We start from the raw sequence: 18383 nt of genomic DNA, 5'->3' as shown, positions 1-18383 counted from the left end.
AGCACCCCACCCCAAACCAACACTATCTCCAGTGCAACAGCACACACAGTCAGCAGGGGCCCCCTGGTCCCCACCCTAGCTGTCTTGCCTCCACCACTGGGTGAATGCCCACAGGGAAGCAGGCACTTTTGCATCCGCTAGCACTCTGCTGCAGTTGCTGCACTTTGGTCCCCTCAGTGCAGTGGACCCCAAACCTCGAGGAGCCAGAGAACAAAGTTGGGGCACAGTACAATTTCCTCAGAGTTAAAGCACACAGTCCAGGAATTGGGAGCTGAACATTGGCTCCCTAAAATCCTCCAGAAACAAAGCCAGTTGGCTGAATCCACCTTACACCACAATCAAACCCTCAAGGTCATCAAATGTGATAAAAGAAAAGTACTCTGTCCAAAGGTCAGCAACCGCAAAGGTTGAAGGTGGATAAGCCCATAAAGATGGGAAAGAATCTGTGCAAGAACACTGAAAACTCAAAAAGTCAGCGTGTCTTCTTTCCTCCAAATGACTGCATCAACTCTCCAGCAAGTGTTTGGAACTGGGCTGAGGCTAAGATGTCTGAAATGATACAAGTAGAATTCAGAATATGAGTAGGAACAAAGTTCACTGAGTGAGAGAAGTATGTTGTAATCCAATGCAAGGAAGCTAAAAATCACTGCAAAACATTGCAGGAGCTAACAGACAAAATAGCCAGTATAAAGAAGAACATAACCGACCTGATAGAGCTGAAAAGCACACTAGAAGAATTTTCATAATGAAATCACATGGTGATTATGTGTGATTGCATTATGAAAATTCTTGTAGTGTGTGTGGGCACCCGAGAGTGCCCTGTAAGCAGGTGTGGCCAGGCTGGGGCCCTGGGAGAGGCAAGCTGACTAAGGAGTGCTGAGGTTAGACCAGCCCCATCTCATGTGCAAGACCACCTAGCAGAATAGACCAAGCAGAGGAAAGAATCTCAGAGCTTGAAAACTGGCTTTCTGAAATAAAACAGGGAGACAAGAACGGGGGAAAACGAATGAAAAAGAATTAACAAAACCTCTGAGAAATATGGGATTATGTAAAGTGACCAAATCTATGACTGATTAGTGTACCTGAAAGAGATGAGGAGAATGGAACCAATTTGGAAAACATATTTCAGAATGTCATTCATGAGAATGTCCCCAACCTAGCCAGACAGGCCAACATTCAAATTAAGGAAATCCAGAGAACCTCAGTTAGATATGCCACGAGAAAGTCATCCAAGGTCAAAATGAAAGAAAAAATGTTAAAGGCAGCTAGGAAAAAAGGTGAGGTCACCTACAAAGGGAATCCCATCAGACAAACAGTGGACCTCTCAGCTGAAAACTTACAAGCCAGAAGAGATATTCAACTTCTTAAAGAAAAGAAATTCCAATCCAGAATTTCATGTCCAGCTAAACTAAGTGTCATAAGTGGGGGAGAAATAAGATTCTTTTCAGACAAGCAAATGCTGAGGGAGTTAATTACCACCAGATCTGCCTTACAAGAGCTCCTGAAGGAAGCGCTAAATATGGAAAGAAAAGACCATTACCAGCCACTACAAAACCCACTGAAGTGCACAGACCAGTGATGCTAAAAAGCAACCACATACACAAATCTGCAAAATAACCAGCTAACAGCATGATGACAGGATCAAATCCACATATATCATTACTAAACTTAAATGTAAATGGGCTAAATGCTACAACTGAAAGACACAGGGGGGCAAGGTGGATAAAAAACCAAGACCCGTTTGAGTATGCTGTCTTCAAGAGACCCATCTCACATGCAGTGCCACACACAGGCTCAAAATAAAGGAATGGAGAAAAATCTTTCAAACAAATGGAAAACAGAAAAAAGCAGGTGTTGCAATCTAGTTTCTGACAAAACAGACTTTATACCAATAAAGATTTATCAAGACAGAGAAGGACATTACAAAGGTGGCCCTGACCTTTGATAAATCTCATTATTGGTTGATACCAACCTGGGCTGTCTTTTTTTGTTGTTGTTGTTTGTTTTTACTTTTGAGAAGGAGTCTCACTCTGTTGCCCAGGCTGGAGTGTGGTGGCATGATCTCTGCTCACTGCAACCTCCGCCTCCCAGGCTCAAGCGATTCTCCTTCATCAGCCTCCCATGTAGCTGGAATTACAGGTGCATGCCACCACACTCGGCTAATTTTTATAGTTTTAATAGAGACCGGGTTTCACCATGTTGGGCAGACTGGTCTTGAACTCCTGACCTCAAATGAACCACCCACCTTGTCCTCCCAAAGTGCTGGGATTACAGGCATGGGCCATTGTGCCCGGCCAATCTGAGCTATCTTTATTGCTGAAACCAATAGGATAATTTGCTGAGGTTGAGAAGTTTCTCCCCTCCAGAGAGTCCCTGATCTTCCAAAATTTGGTTGAGATCTAAGGTTGATTTTACTGTACAACTCCGTTTCTGAAGTTTTACTTATTTCCAACAAGAAATGCAAGTTTTCCTGCTTCCATGATGATGGAGAGCAGGCACCTCCTTTCTTAAGTTTCAACTTGCAGGGAAGGTGAGTGTGAGTTTTTTCCTGCTTCTAAGATGATAGAGAGTGATCATCAGCCTGAGACTTTTTCCAGGTAAGTAGCTGAAGTAGAGTTTTGTCTTAAAAATTTTCCTTAATGACTAAAAGTTAAGATTACCAACCAGCTGGTTTTAATTTCTCCTTGCCATTAGAACAGCCAGTAATCATATGAATTGTGCATTTGTTTGTTTTGCTTAACGGTTTTTGTTTGTATATGTTTGGGGTTTATTGTTGTTGTTTTACTTTTCTCCCATCAAGTATGATCATCTCTTCCTGACTTGGTCAAATCCAAAGGAATGTTCCAAATTGTGGGGAACAAGGCATCTGAATAGGCCAAAACTCCTGTAGCCGCAAAAAAAAAAAAAAAAAAAAATCCAGTTAGAAATAATCTTTATAAAACAGAAAAAATTAAAAAAAAATTTTTTTTTAAAGAGGTTTCATGTACATAACCAGGCCATCTTTTGCCAGCCAAGAGCAAATTGAAGAAGCAGTGGTGGCCACCCAGTGCTAAGATTCTGCCCAAACAATGTTTACTACAGCAACCTGAGTTTGTTTCCTAAGTCTAGTTCTTTCTGGTTTGGTATTTGTGTTACTTTTAAAATACCAGCAGTTTGTCCTAGCTATGAGGCTGTAGTAAGAGATTCAAATGATTTTTTTTAAGAGCTCCATGATAAAAAGCTTCATTAAAAGCAGATATCATATATATGTAAAATTATATTTAAGTATAATTACATATATGTCAAAAATATATAAATATATGACATTTATATATAAACATATAAATACACATATTTATGTTAGAAATATGTTTATAATTTGTTATATTTATTTTTTGTATTTGTGTGAATCTAAAAGGCCTTTCTCTTTTTGGATATTGTTTTTTTGAGAAACATTTGATTTTGTTCTCAGTCAACTGAATTCTATCTCTCCATTTTACGTATGTCTGTCCTTTCTTTTTCTTGCTACCCTTAATGCCCACATAAAAGATGTAAAGTAATTTCTGATAACTGGGGATTGCTTAAAACAGAAAGGGCACCAGACTTCTTTTTGCAAGGAATCACTGTTTTAGTTTCTAAAATCCCAATAGTTGTAAACAGACAAGTTTTTTTGCAGCTCTTAAACTGCTCACTTTTTAAATTGCATTACTGGATCTTAATGGCTTTTTTCTTTTTTTTTTTTTTTTGAGACGGAGTCTTGCTCTTTCACTCAGGCGGACTGCAGTGGCCTATCTTGGCTCACTGCAAGCTCCACCTCCCGGGTTTACGCCATTCTCCTGCCTTAGCCTCCCGAGTAGCTGGGACTACAGGTGCCCACCACCGTGCACGGCTAATTTTTTGTATTTTTAGTAGAGGCGGGGTTTCGCCGTGTTAGCCAGGATGGTCTCGATCTCCTGACCTCGTGATCTGCCCGCCTCGGGCTCCCAAAGTGCTGGGATTACAGGCGTGAGCCACCGCACCCGGCCCTTAATGGCTTTTGAGGGTTTCAAGAATCACTTTGCACAGTGAGAAAGTTTTTGACCTTGGAGTGTGTAATAGCTAAGTAGGAGATGTATTTTTAGGGCTGGTTATTATGGGATATATTTTTCTTCCTTTTAACTAATTTGTGTCTTTACATTTAAAGTGTGTTTCTTATAGGTAGCATGGAGTAGGATCTTGCTTTCTACATAGTTTGACAATCTGTGTTTTAATTTAGGTTGTTAGGCCCGTTTCATTTATAATGTGATTATTGATATATTAATAGTTAAGTTTATCTGTCATCATGCTGTTTGATTTTCATTAGTCCCAGCTATTCTTTGTTCCTTCTCTTTCTGGTTTCCTTTCAATTAGTTATGTAACTTTTATGGTTTAGTTTTATCTCTCATTTTTTGGCTTATTGGCTCTAATTTTTTTTTTTTGCTATCTTCGTGGTTGCATTACAATTTGTACTGTATGATTTTAACTTATCACAGTTCACTTTCAGACAATATTATATCATATCACATATGGCATAAGAAAATCAGAATTACTATTCATCACTACTTTCATTTCCTCTCTCCCAGCCAGATTCTTCCTGGATTTGTGGAATTATACTTTTCATTAAGTTTAGAAAGTTTCTGTTCATTTTCTCTTTATGTTTTGTCATTGTCTCTTCCTCCCTCTTTGGGGACACGTATATTATTGCTTAAAGTTTTCGCATAATTCTCTGATGTCTCGAATTTATGAATCTTCTCTTTCTTGGTATCTAGTCAGTATTTGCTTCCACCCAGTGTCGTTTTCAGTCATGACTTTGTTTTTTTTTGTTTGTTTTTTGAAACAAAGTCTGACTCCATTGCCCAGGCTGGAGTGCAATGACTTGATCACCTCTCACTGCAACCTCTGCCTCCCAGGTTCAAGCCATTCCTTCTCCTGCCTCAGCCTCCCGAGTAGCTGGGGTTACAGGTGCCTGCCATGATGCCCAGCTAATTTCTTTGTATTTTTAGTAGAGATGGGGTTTCACTGTGTTGGCCAGGCTGGTCTTAAACTCCTGACCTCAAGTGATTCACCTGCCTCAGCCTCCCAAAATGCTGGGATTACGGGCATGAGCCACCATATCTGGCCCAGTCCTGACATTTTAATTTGAATTCCTACTAGTGTAATTTTCTTTCAAAAAATATCTTCCATGCCTCTACTTGAGATTTATTTGGGGACACAGTTGACTTATAAACAACTTGATCTTTCTGGTCTTGCTTTATGATTTGGTCTAATTTTCCACTCCTGAATCACGGTGTTTCTGATAACTTTATTCTTTGCCCTGTGAAGTCTTGAGTTTTTTCAGTATCATTCAGAGGAATGGACACTCTTCCTGGTACATTGTGAGCAACAGGCACTGTTTCTTACAATTTTTTAAGGATTTTTTCCCCCTGGTCTCAAGTAGTTTCCTAGGACAAATATACTGTTCATTATTCTGCTAAATAAATACCCAAGAGGGTGTTTTTGCGGATCTCCAGTGTTCTTTACCTTTACTGCTGTCTCCTTTCAAGTATTCTGTGATTTCTGTCTGCCTTGGTTTTTTGAGACTCTCGGCTTCATTGTTCAAACTCAGGGAATCTGGTGGGCTCTACCTCAGTTTTTGGTAGACCCTACCTCAGTTTTTTTTTCTTCCATTGTCATGGCCTGGAAACTTTGTCAAGTCAGGGGGCTGGGGTGTTTGTAAGGCTTATTTCACTTGTTTCCTATCTTACAGGGATCATTGTCTTCATTACCTGAAATCCTTGTTCTTGAAAATTGTGGTATTATGTATTTTGTCTTTTTTGTTTTTGTTTCAGGTGAGAAGGTAAGTCAGTATCTGCTGCTCCATCATGGCCAGAAACAAACTGCAGCAGAGCTTCAGCACATGACATAGACTAGCTAGAATGCTTTTCTATCCCCTTTACTTAACAGCTTCCTTCTCACCCTTCATTTCTCAATGTAGCCATCTCTTCCCCAGGGAAATCTTCCGGAGCCCAGTATAGATCAAATCCTGTGTGATCATAGAACTGTTTTCTTGCAGTGTCTATCTGAAGTTGTAATTTCACTTCTTTGTATTTGTTCTTCACTACACTCACAGCTCAACAAGAGCAGAGTTACTGTTTGTTTTATCTGCAGAACTCAGTAGACTGTGTTCCCCATGGTAGGAACTCAGTGCATATTTGTTTTATGTATGTGTGGATGAAAATAGCCACTATGAGCAACTTACAGTAGAAATTGAACAAATGGAAAATATGGTTTGTGTACTACAAAAGGAGCTATCTGAGGCAAAAGGAACACAATTACAGTTAGAGACTGGGTTTCACCATGTTGGCCAGGCTGGTCTTCTCACCTCAAAGGAACTGCCCGCCTTGGCCTTCCAAAGTGCTGGGATTACAGGCATGAGCCACCGCGCCTAGCCAACCTGAGCTATCTGTATTGCTGGAAACAATAGGATAATTTGCTGAGGTTGGGGAGTTTCTCCCCTCCAGAGAGTCCTTAATCTTCCAAAATTTGGTTGAGATCCAAGGTTGATTTTGCTGTACGACTTTTTTTCTGAAGTTTTACTCATTTCCAATAAGAAGGCATGTTTTCCTGCTTCCATGATGATGGAGAACTGGCACATCCTTTCTTGAGTTTTAGCGTGCTTCTGACAGGGAGGGTGAGTGTGAGATTTTTCCTTCTTGTAAGATGGTAGAGAGCCATCATCAGCCTGAGCCATATTTCCAAGTAAGTCGCTGAATTAGAATTTTGTCTTAAAAATTTTCCTTAATGACTAAAAGTTAAGATTACCAATCAGCTGGTTTTTATTTCTCCTTACCGTTAGAACAGTCACTAATCATATGGATTGTGCATTTGTTTGTTTTGCTTAAATGTTCTTGTTTGTTTATGTTTGGTGTTTTATTGTTGTTGTTTTACTTTTCTCCCATCAAGTATGGTCGTCTCTTCCTGACTTGGTCAAATCCAAAGGAAAGTTCCAAATTGTGGGGAACAAGGCATCTGAATTGGCCAAATCTTTTGTAGCTGCAAAAAAAAAAAAAAAAAAAAAAAGTTCCAGTTAGCAAAAATGATGTTGTAAAACATTTTTTTTTTTTAACCTAAGAGTTTTCGTCTATATAACAAGGCCACCTTTTGTTAGCCATGGGCAAACTGAAGGAGCAGTGGTGGCTACCCAATGCTAAGATTCTACCGTATTCACTACAGCAACTTGAGTTTGGTTCCTGTCTAGTGCTTTCTGGTTTGGTATTTGTGTTACTTTAAAAATAACAGCAGTTTGTCTGAGTTATGGTGTGTTAGTAAGAGATTCAAAAGTTTTTTCTAAGAGCTCCATGATTAAAAGCTTAATTAAAAGCAACTTTGATATATATGTAAATTTATATTTATAATTACATATATGTCAGAAATATATAAATATATGACATATTTATATATAAACATAAATGTACATATATATGTTAGAAATATGTTTATACATTGTATTTTTAACCTATAAAATTTTTTGTGTTTGTGTGTATCTAAAAGGCCTTTCTCTCTTCGGATCTTGTTTTTTGAGGAATATTTGTTTTTGTTCTCAGTCAACTGAATTCTGTCTCTTTATTTTACTTATGCCTGTCCCTTTTTTCTCTTGCCACCCTTGATGCCCACATAAAAGATGTAAAATAATTTCTGATAACTGGGGATTGCTTAAAACAGAAAGGGCATCAGACTTCTTTTTCTCCAAATCACTGAAATCACAGATTTTGTTGATCAAATCCCAAGAGTTGTAAACAGACAAGTTTTTTTGCAGCCCTTAAACTGCTCACTTTTTAAATTGCATTACTGGATCTTAATGACTTTTGAGGGTTTTAAAAATCACTTTGCATAATGAGAAAGTTTTTGACCTTGGTGTGTGTAATAGCTAGGTAGGAGATATATTTTTAGGGCTGGCTATCGGAAGAGATATTTGTATGCCTTTGGATGCCTGGAAGGTATGGAAACATCCCAATGCTCCACTGAATAGTGAGACTACCATGGGATATGAGCTGATTATTGAATGGGCTAATTGGCTTTTCTTGGCTACCAACCTCAGGGGAAATGTAGTGAAATGCATGTTAAAAACATGGCATTGTCTCATCCCATAATGTTTTCCTCTTTTCAGGGCCTGAGGATTTTACGTAAAAATCAAATACTTGATTTTTGGATATCTGTTCTGCCTTACAGCTATGCCTTCATGTTAGGCCCTAGAAGCTGCATGCTTCCTTGGCCCTGTTTCTTAAAAGGTTCCAGCCTAAAGCCAGTAAGCCAATTTTTAAAAATCTTCAAGGAAATCACATTTAAGGGTGTCTGCTTTCCCTGGCCATCTTAACTGAACTTTTACACCATTTTTTTTTTTTTTGGCTTTAGTAAAATATAAATCCTCCATCTTGTTTCACATGAGTCATCTCTTTAAAAATGCAAATTTAGAATTGCCTCACTAATAACTGTTTACAGTAGGGAATAAGTAATCAAAAGATGAATGTTCTAAAGTGGAGAGGAAAAACTGGCAAATGAAAAATCTTTTGAATCCCTAAGATCTACTTCTGTGTGTCTATATGTCTAAATATTTATATGAATTATGTATGTAATGTTTGAATACCAAAAATATGTGAAAAGGCTCTAATTGGCTTTTTAAAAAGTTCTTAAATATTGTATCAGAAATTAGAAATTAGAAACTTATTCCCAAATACTTTTTCAAGTTTTGGTTAAAAAGAAACTTCAAGATGTCTTCACAATTGTTAGCATACATTATTGTTTAGATGTATTGGTCCAGTGGTTTTTTTCTTTTTTTTATTTTCTGGTCAAGTGGTTTTATTTTATATCTTCTAGCTACTATAACATGTCAAAATTTGCCACAAAGTTACAAACTATAAACCCAGCCCCAAACAATAATTTTTGTTCATGCAATTTTGGATAAATATTTAATATTGTTGATTTAATGAAAACAGCTCAATCCAGAGTTATCAGTAAAAAAAACTATTAATAATAAGTTAGGTAAATGTAATAGAATAAAAGCTTGTAAATGAACTTGTCATATAAGTTAAATCTTAACATTATATTAAATCAAATAATAGATATTAGATGTCTGGATCATTATCAATTTTTAAACTATATTATTGGAAACATTTTCAAAATAATTATAAGATAGTCCTCATCTATAAAATGCTGATGTGACAATAAAGATTTCTTACTTCTTAGGTTTTCACAAAAAATTTATTACCAAAAATCAAAATTTTAGTTAATATGTGATTTTACATATAAAGTGTGCCAAAATAAGTTTTATTCTGATGAAAAAAGAAAAATTGTGAGAAATAAAAATGAAATAAAGAAATGATAAGAAACAAAATGAAAATAATTGTTGTCCAATTCAAAGATTATTGAAGGATTCCTTATGAAACAATGTAAAGGGAACCAGTAAGTGACAGAGAGATTGAAAGAAAGTTATAAAGAGATTATAAAGAGATACATTCAGTAAGAAATACCACAAAGATGCTGGGCACGGTGGCTTATGCCTGTAATCACAGCACTTTGGGAGGCCAAGGTGGGCAGACAAGATCAGGAGTTTGAGACCAGTCTGTCCAACATAATGAAATCTCGTCTCCACTAAAAATACAAAAATTAGCTGAGTGTGGTGGTGTGCACCTGTAATCCCAGCAACTTGGGAGGCTGAGGCAGGAGAATCACATGAACCCAGAAGGTGGAGGTTTCAGTGAGCCGAGATTGCACCGTTGCACTCCAGCTCAGGTGACAGTGTAAGACTCTATCTCAAAAAAAAAAAAAAAAAAAAAAGGAATGATTACAAGGAAAACAATTTTGTATAAAAAAGAATCTTGTATGGTAGATTTTTATCCTAAAACAAAATGGCTGGTTATTTAAGAAAGAGGATGTTTAGGACAAAACAGAAAGTCTAAGCATGTTATAATTGGTCTGTGTAATAATACGCTTCATTAAAAAGAAAATTCTTGCGGGCGCCTGTAGTCCCAGCTACTCGGGAGGCTGAGGCAGGAGAATGGCGTGAACCTGGGAGGCGGAGCTTGCAGTGAGCTGAGATTGCGCCACTGCACTCCAGCCTGGGCGACAGAGCCAGACTCCGTCTCAAAAAAAAAAAAAAAAAAAAAAAAAGAAAATTCTTTTAAGAATTTTGTGTGTGATTCAGTTGGCTAGAATGGAAGGAAAATTATTCATAATAGCCTTTCTGAAAAATTAAGCTTTGATTTTTAAAATACACTAGAAGAAAACAAAAAAATTGATTAGAACCACAAGATGTTTTTAAGCATTAAGTTAATGAAATTGTAAGATTTTTCAATGTTTAATTCTATAATCTGTTTCTAAAAGGTTTCTCAGATGAATATCTCAAAAGTTTAATTTTTGCTGAACCCCATTGCTTCCAGCTTGCTAAGCTTATTCTCCCTTTGAGAAACCTGGGATAGTAACTCTCTTCTTCAACTTTTCTTGACTCCAGTAGCATTTTTTTTCCTTCCTCCAATTCTAAATCTGTTGTTATGGCCTGATGATGAAATGTTTTATCTTGAAAAGTTTTTTTTTTTTGTAAGGCAATGTTTTCCTCCAGTATAAGTTAATTCTACACTGTTGGCTTTTCTTAATATGTTTATGGGCCTTGAGCCCTCTGAAGGTTAGCTTAAAAATCAACTCAGAAAAGACCAATTGATTAAAGAGAGGACAGGCAGATTTGTTTCGGAATATATTCATGAAAGTTTTCAAAATAGAGTCCCAATATATAGGAGAAACTGTCTATTTTTCATTGTTTAGTTTCAACAAAGTATGGACAGCCTTGTAAACAATATGCTTGAAAGAAAGTTTATAATGTAGTTCTAGTGGACTTTGAGGGAATATCCAAGAAGGCCTGTCTGTCTAGATTCTTCTAAACCTTTCTGAGTTAGCATTTCTTCCTTTTAGCTATGGGGCACCTATAACCTATAGTACAACAAGGAAGGTCAGATAAGTTCTTTATGGCCAGTTCTTAGACAGAAATTTGAAGAAAAAATTAGATTAATACTTTAAAAGTTTTATGGCTGGCTCTGAACAAAAAGTTACAGATTCTAGGACCCACCTGGAAAATGAAGATTCTAGTTTCTATGGCCAGGCTTGAGGGAAACTGGAACTGAGGAACACAAGGACAGGAGAAAGCCAAATAAAAAGTTTTATATCTGAGGGTGCTTCTGAAGGTTTCATTTTGGGGTATTGTTTTTTTCAGTCCAACATATGTCCAAAGTGTTCAGTATAATTAGGCAACTTCCCATGCTGTGGCTAAGAGTCACATATTCTGCTCAAGACTTCTATGATATAGTGTTTGCATGTTACACTGGGCATACTCTTTCTGTATCTGACTAGTTCACATTTTCTTTTCATCAGGTTTGACTGTCAGGTTGTCCAAATAGGCTTCCCATAAAGGAAAAACAGTCGCTGAAGAAGGTTACTTTTTTCTTTTATTGTTAACTAATCAACAAACACTTTAAGATAATTCCTGTGTTGTTTTAATTAGTTTTTAAAAATTATTACAAAACTAAACTTTAACAGGGTTAAGGGCCTTACATCCATGTAACTTCCTATATTGCTGTTAAGATCTTTTCATTTCACTCTGGTTAAATGAAGAACTATTATTTTATAATGGCCCATGATTCTGTTGTAATCAAACATTTTGAGATTTCTAATATCTTTTGACAAACAGCCTCAAATATCAAATACTGAATAAAGTCTCTGACTTAGACTTATAGCGGGCGGCTTATCAAAACTATAAAAATTAACCACTGCAAGGTCATAAAATCTTCTTACAGCTTCCAGTTAAGTCATGAACTCCAGTATCACCCTCTCCAGGCTGATGATTGGGCATCAGCTGAGAGACTCCTCCAGCCCCATTGAAAATGGTCTTTATCAAATAGTGTAAATTAACCTTTTTGCTGTTAAGTTGCAGGGCTTTGACTCCTGAGTACTTCTATCTCATCTAAAAGGTAGCACTGGCTCCTGCTGAATCTTAAACATTAATGCTGATATCTGGCACCAAATTCTAGTTAATGAAAGCCCCACCTTCAAACCTGGGAGAAGATGACAGTCAAAACAACTTGCTAATGCTATACTTTCATGGGTCATTTCTATAGTTTGTTACTAGAGAAGTTTCTCTGAATGTGTTGAGCACCAGAAACCACGAGGAGATGCAGTATTCTCTCCTGAACGGGAAGCCAGCTTTTGGCATTGCTTTGATGCAACTACCATTTGCCATTGATGGCAATGCATCACTTCCTCTAGGAGTGTAAGAGGGAGTGGATGCAGTCAGAGTGGTTTTTTAAATTAAAAAAATTTAAAAAAAGATCCAGGCTGGGCATGGTGGTTCACACCTTTAATCCCAGCACTTTGGGAGACCAAGGCAAGCAGATCACTTGAGCTCAGGAGTTCAAGATCAGCCTGTGGGCAACATGGCAAAACCCCATCTCTACAAAAAATTTAAAGTAGCTGGGTGTGTTGGAATATACCTGTAGTCCCAGCTACTTGGGAGGCCAAGGTGGTAGGATTGCTTTAGCCCAGGAGGTTGAGGCTGCAGTGAGTGGAGACGGTGCCACTGCACTCCAGCTTGGGTGACAAAGTGAGACCCTGTCTCTCTCTCTCTCTCTCTCTATATATATATATATATATATACTTTCATGTGATACTGTGCTAGGCCTGTATACAAAGACATAAATACTAAATCATTTTCCTCTATTTTAATATAATTTGTTCTATGCCTTAAAACTAGATAATTTAAATGTTTAGCTACCTGTGGGTTTTTTTTTCTGTCATTGTCAGAGCTAGGCAGGGCTTATGTCCTTTGTGTTTAAACATTTTTAATTCTGGGCCAGGTGCGGTGGCTCACATTTGTAATCCCAGCACTTTGGGAGGCCAAGGCAGGTGGACTAATTGAGGCCAGGTGTTCGAAACCAGCCTGTCCAATGTGGTAAAACCCTGTCTCTACTAAAAATACAAAAATTAGCTAGGCGCAGTGGCACACGCGTGTAGCTCCAGATACTTGGGGGGCATAGAGAGGAGGATCACTTGAACCTGGGAGGCGGAAGTTGCAGAGAGCTGAGATCCTGCCACTGCATTCCAGCCTGGGTGACAGAGCAAGACTGTCCAAAAAAATGCCAATTCTATATGTAACTTATAAAATTGGGTAAAACAACAAAACTTACCTTTCTCTTTCTACGTGGTATTTCCAAAATTTAAAACTATTTTAAATCTCACTGGGCCCAATCTATTTTTGTTGCTAATGTGCCACTGCTAAAACGATATAAACACCTTTTCTTACAGGTGCAGGCACTCATGTAGAAAAATTGAGCATGTGGAACTGTAAGGGCCAGTTGTGAGAGATAAAATTAGTTTAGCCCCTTCAAATAAAGGACAGGCACACATGCCTAAACAGCTGACAAAATAAGAAACTTTGCCTCCTGGGTTCTTTCCATTCATCCTAACTATAAAGAATTACCTACTCTCCATAAAATTAAAAAAGAATTACTTACAGGATATTAAGATACTTAAGTGACAAAGCCTCCTGGGTAGAGTGCTCCAAGTTATGAAATTTTTACAGATACATATAGAAAGCTGTTTTAAATCAGCGATCCTAGTACAAATTACTAAAAAGACCACACACCAAAAAACTTTGTGGAATAACAGAAGTGTCTAAATTCCTTAACTTAAATGGTTTTAATAAAATGTTTGTGTTTCACATAGCTAATTACTATAGTTTGTAACTAAAACCAAAATTATGCTAGCTCAACACACAGAAGTTGTTAAAAGAAAAACTTCAGCCAAATTAAACTTCAAAGAATATTGAGCAATGAATAATTTGCAAATTGGTCTGCCTCCTGAGCCAGAGTAGACTCAGAGACTCAGTGAAGCTGTGTGGTGGAAGAAGGTTTATGGACAGAAAAAGGAAAGTGATATACAAAAGATTGAAATGAGGTACAGAAACACCTGGATTGGTTACAGTTCAATGTTTGCTTTATTTGAACATGGTTTCTACATTTGATTAGCCAAATCTCAGTGATTGGCACAAATGTAGGCTACAGTCTGTTCACAAGTTTACTTGTTATAGTTCAAGGACAGGGAAATCTTTGGCCTAAACCTTTAGGCCAAACTTAACATTTGTAGGGAGGCAGCTTTAGGTTAAACTTAACAATTTCCCACTTTGGTCATCTTCTCAATTTTGAGAGACTGACAAAAATTTGGTCATTGATGTCACTATTAGTATGTACTTACTTTGTCTTGAAACCCACTGGGAAGTGGGTTTTGTAAGGTGGGAACAGTTGGTTTTGTAAGGTGGGAACAAGGACTTGGGATTATTTTATTTTATTTTTATTTTTGTAAGGGTTATAGTAGAGGGTACCTCCTTATGCTGGAACATCCTTTTTATATGAGAAAAAAACAAAACCTGGTCCATTCTAGGATCTGTGTGTTTCCTTAAAGTCTTAGTTTATGTCATGAGTGACTCAGTTTTGGTTTGGTCTGGTCTGTTGAGGCCTGATGCATGAGCTGAGTCCAAAAAAATGGCCTCTCATAACTTTGTTTAAAAATTCTCCCCTTTTGGTCACGTTCTCACTTAGGTGATTTAGACTGTGATCAAAACTTAGGGTCTGAGTGCCACTCTTAGTTGCCTTCACTTTGGGTTTCTGGACTCAGCATGCCATTTATAGGTTACAGTGTCCTCATGGTCACACATATTTTGTTTCAGCTCTTGTCATTCCAGTTGAAGAGAGATCATTTGACATTCCAGAGATGGCTGCATGGAAACATTCAAAATTTTAAAGAGAATACAGTGTACCAGGAAGACTATTATTACTATCAGAAAGATAATAACAAGATTTTGGGGTAGTTCCTTACTTAGTGTCCTCATAAACCAAACCACCGAAAATCAAAAGAATGAGCTAAAGAGTCTGCTCGATTAACTAAGCAGTCTCTTCATTAAAACTCTACAAATCTATATAATACCTGGTGTGATGTATTTCTCTGTAGGCCACACATGCCAGCAGCTGCACAGATAATTTCTCTGTTTAGCCAGTAAGTAATCTAGAGCAATTATATTATTGAGCATAACTTTCCCAAGATAAAGTCTGTTGTGTAACTTTAGCCTTTACAGTAGAATCTGCTATAACACCTATCATTAGGGATACATTTGTAATCATTCCCTCTTGTACTTCAAACCATGGAGAAAATAGGGCTTAACAAATGATGCCCTTCTAGAAGAGTGAAGGCCTCCTCCCAATGCTCTCTTAAACCCATGATGTAGGTTAAGAGGAGTGAACAAATATTCTGTTTCTGACTGATTATGAGGCAACATACGTACCATTAAAATTTCTCACATTTGGCCTCTATCTTCCATCAAAGAATAAGGTTGTCCAGATGTGAGGGTAATCTGGCTGTGACATCTGTCACTCAGTTGATCTCCAGGGTTGATTCGGCTGATCTGGCTGGCCAGGCACACTTTCCCTTCCTCCCTCACCACTCCATGTGAATCCCTCCTGAAGCTGCATGCTCAGTCCAAGAGGATGACCATCTCTGTTAGAGGAGGACCATTCTTTGGTCAAGGGTATACGAGTAGCTGCACTCCCCTGGTAGAACTTCCAAACAAGCTTTCAAGTTATAAAGTTGTATATGTATAAGACTGGCTACAAAATCTATCACAAAAGTATATCCCATGAGTGTGCACAGCAGACCCCCCCTTTCACATCTATTGTTCATAAAGGCATAAGCAAGGGAAAAAAATATTCAGAATCTAATGTTAGTAGAGAAGTCTTGATCCGTTGTTCACATGAAGTTTGCCATCTTCTGGGGAAAAACTTTTCTGGTTAGCTTTACCTTAAGGGTTATAGTGGGTGTACAGTTTCAAGACTGTGGAGGGACCTTTCTTAGTTGTAAGATTATGAACCCAGAGTTCAAGGTTCCAAAGCTTTGCTGTAGTGTGGATGTCAAGGGCAATCTTTCTCTGATGTTCTCAGAAGATCCAATCTATAGGCTCTAGATTATGAAGAGGTGTTGATCTCAGTGAATCATAAAAAAGCTTTTTTTACCTGGTGAAAATACACTGTGGCATAATAATCTGTTATAACATCAGCTCTCTTGCATGGGAAAGCTTTAATACAACCAGAAAACATGCACTGAAAATGATAATTCAATGAAATCCCTTTATAAATGTTTAAATGGCCCATGAGGTAGTGGATTGTATCTGAAGCTTTCATTGTCCTTCCAGGAATATGAGTTTGACAAACCAAACATTGGTCATAAGCTATTTTAGTAATTTAGAATTCACCACACCAATATATATTTAACTTGGATCATTTTATCTTTTCTATGATAAGTCATGGAATGCAGAAATTTTAATAATGAAAGCTTTAAGGATGGACTCAGGAAGGATAAGGCAGCTGTCCTGGTTCTCCATGAGTCCATGCTTAACATTGAACTTATGTAGTCTTGAATTCCAGTTGTTTCTCCAATTTAGGTTTATAGCAGTAACAACTGAAGGGTTGTCATAGGTAATTTGACTTAGACCAAGGCGTTCATTCAAACTGTGTATTTAAACAATTTCAGTATTGGTTAATTTAGCATGAAAGTCTGACAATGTGTTTTCTTGGTATTCAGTTAATTTTCATTCTACTTTTTAAAACAAGTAAGTCTTTTCATTAAAGTTCCAGGAACTCTGACACAGTCCAAATGATATGATTCTAAAATTTCCAGAAATCTGTATTCAAGAGCTCTTTTCAGGGTCTTTCCATCCTTTCAGGAACCTCCCAAAAGACACCATATTCTGGGACATTTTGGGCTTGTGAAGTTTTCAGAAACTGCATCAGTATTAAGCAATTAACTGTGGAAATGATGTTAAATAGTCATAGTTACCCAATTAACAGGAAAATTTGGTTATTTCTGTGATTTATCATGATAACCATAATTATAATTGATAGCATATGTTTATACATATTGGAATTTTAGAAATTCCATATAATTTTGGAACATATATTAACATTCATTAGAATATAACCTGAATAAGGTTAAACATTTCTTATTTTGACAGTGTTTCCCATGTAACTTAATGTGTCACATAATCCTGTTTATCCCTGTTTTGAATTCTTCAGGGCCCTCTGTAGCATCCCAAAGTTAGAAGTCAAAAAGACTTAATTTTGAAACTGAAATTTGATTTTGGGAAGCCCATAAAATATATTAAAGGTTTAAAACACTTGATATTATAAAATGGAATTCCAGATCACAATAAGTCATTCATTTAGCCAAAATGATAACTCAAAAAATGTTTAAAGGCAAAAACCCTTACTCATTGATAGATGACTTAGCTTTTCAAGCAATCTGTGTCTTTCCCCTCTTTTTCCTGTAGTTTATTTGCAGGGGAAAAAGACATCTTTTATTATCCTTTAGTATTACATGAAAATCTTATTCAAAAGAGAAAGCCAAATTTCACCCCTGCATTAGCGTACTATTAAAGTCAACTCCAATTTTTAGTAAAACCTTATAGACAAATTTATCCAGTCTTTATCAGCTTGACCATAAGGTGAGATTCTCAAAAACTTCTGATAATGTTTTACAAATTTGCATTAAAGAGCAGATGAGTGCTCTAAGAAAACCCTGTTGTGATTTCATTCCAATGTTCAATTTATGGAAAAGCTGAATAATACTCCTTTAAATTTAACCAATATGTTCACACACAGTATTTCTCTTACAAGATTATTTTTTTCACAAATCTTCCACAACTTGCTCAAACCTTTAGCTTTATTTTATCTAAATTAAAACAATCCTTTAACCCTCTAAACTAGGCACAAATTTACATTTTAATGCCTTCTTATAATCTTTTACTGAAAGCACATTTCACTTTCCTCACACAGCTTCCATAGATAACTTTTTTCAGTAGTCTGAATTACGTGTTACAATGTTAACCCTTAGCAATTTTTATTTTTGGTGAAAAATCTGGCAAGTAAGTGACTTTAATTATGTACTAGGTGTGGAGCCTAGGACACCAGACAGAAGTGCAGATAAAGTCTGACCCTTTCAAGCATAGTCAGGGGCATGGCTAACTCCACATGTCCCCAGGCATTACCTAGAATCTAATGGCTCCAAAGCAGGTAAATTGAACAGATTTTAAAACTCAAAGAAGCAGTTTATTACTTTAAAGTATTTTACAGACCTAATATCTGACCTGCCTAATTTAGACCAAATGTCTTTATTTTACCAATAAACTTTAAAGCTATCTTTATTTTCAAAGCTTACTAAAGTCATGTGAACTAAAAGGCATTACAGTTTTTATTTCTCTGAAAAAAATTTGATTTAAGCACTCATTGTTTTTAAGCCAATTAGAGCTTTTTTATTTATAAACA

General features: G+C 36.9%; 1 non-coding gene across 1 annotated transcript; it reads left to right on the top strand.

Annotated features, from left to right (window-relative positions):
- The first annotated feature begins 12106 nt into the window (after positions 1 to 12106).
- On the top strand, positions 12107 to 12319 carry LOC115935738 (small nucleolar RNA U3). Its single transcript, XR_004071348.1, has one exon. It is a non-coding gene; the product is annotated as a small nucleolar RNA U3 (small nucleolar RNA).
- Positions 12320 to 18383: the final 6064 nt, after the last annotated feature.

The sequence above is a fragment of the Gorilla gorilla genome, chromosome 7 (assembly GCF_029281585.2).
Source record: "Gorilla gorilla gorilla isolate KB3781 chromosome 7, NHGRI_mGorGor1-v2.1_pri, whole genome shotgun sequence".
Taxonomy (NCBI): Eukaryota; Metazoa; Chordata; class Mammalia; order Primates; family Hominidae; genus Gorilla; species Gorilla gorilla.
This window is presented reverse-complemented; position numbering and strand designations above follow the sequence as displayed.